Source organism: Sorex araneus, chromosome 6, assembly GCF_027595985.1.
Source record: "Sorex araneus isolate mSorAra2 chromosome 6, mSorAra2.pri, whole genome shotgun sequence".
Taxonomy (NCBI): Eukaryota; Metazoa; Chordata; class Mammalia; order Eulipotyphla; family Soricidae; genus Sorex; species Sorex araneus.
This window is the reverse complement of record NC_073307.1, coordinates 91633073-91633887: the sequence shown is the minus strand read 5'-3', so window position 1 is coordinate 91633887 and position 815 is coordinate 91633073. Positions and strand designations below refer to the sequence as shown.

General features: G+C 37.9%; 1 non-coding gene across 1 annotated transcript; it reads left to right on the top strand.

Moving 5' to 3' along the window:
• Positions 1 to 277: 277 nt before the first annotated feature.
• TRNAT-CGU (transfer RNA threonine (anticodon CGU)) lies at positions 278 to 351 on the top strand. Its single transcript has one exon. It is a non-coding gene; the product is annotated as a tRNA-Thr (tRNA).
• The last annotated feature ends 464 nt before the right edge of the window (positions 352 to 815 follow it).

Genomic DNA, 815 nt, shown 5'->3' with positions numbered 1-815 from the left:
CCCTGTCGTATTTCTCTGGACCTGTATCACTGTATCACTGTCATCACTGTCATCCCGTTGCTCATCGATTTGCTTGAGCGGGCACCAGTTATGTCTCCACTGTGAGACTTGTTGTTACTGTTTTTGGCATATGGAATACACCATGGGTAGCTTGCCAAGCTCTGTCGTGCAGGTGAGATACTCTCGGTAGCTTGCTGGGCTCTCCAAGAGGGGTGGAGGAATCAAACCCGGGTTGGCCACATTTAAGGTGAACGCCCTACGGCTGTGCTATTGCTCCAGCCCCATGGCTTGGTTGGTTAAAGTGCCTGTCTCGTAAACAGGAGATCCTGAGTTCGAATCCCAGTGGGGCCTCAGCCTGTCTGGTCCTGTACTAATATATAAGTAACAAAAGATAAAAAAAAATTATGCTGCTGATGTTTCTCCAAACTTAAGAAAGAGAACCTTCTCTGGGATCCCAAAACACCCTTGTTTTGTACCTTTGCATTCATAGCAACGTGAGTTCATCTATTTTACCATTTTATTTGACCTGAAGAACCAATCATATAAACTTTTTGGCAGACAACTCCAAAATGGGAGGAAGATTGATCACACTAGAAAACCATAGGTAATTCATATTTAAATTTTAAGTCTGATATTTACTGAAAGATATTTATTTTATTTAAAATGATAGAAAGAAAATATAGATGAAAGTATTTATATCAATATCAATCAGAATTATAACATTGAAAGCTTCATTTATTTTTATAATACATCTCAATATTTATATTTTGCTGTGATGAGATTAAATATGATTTATTATTTTTGGAAATCATAGT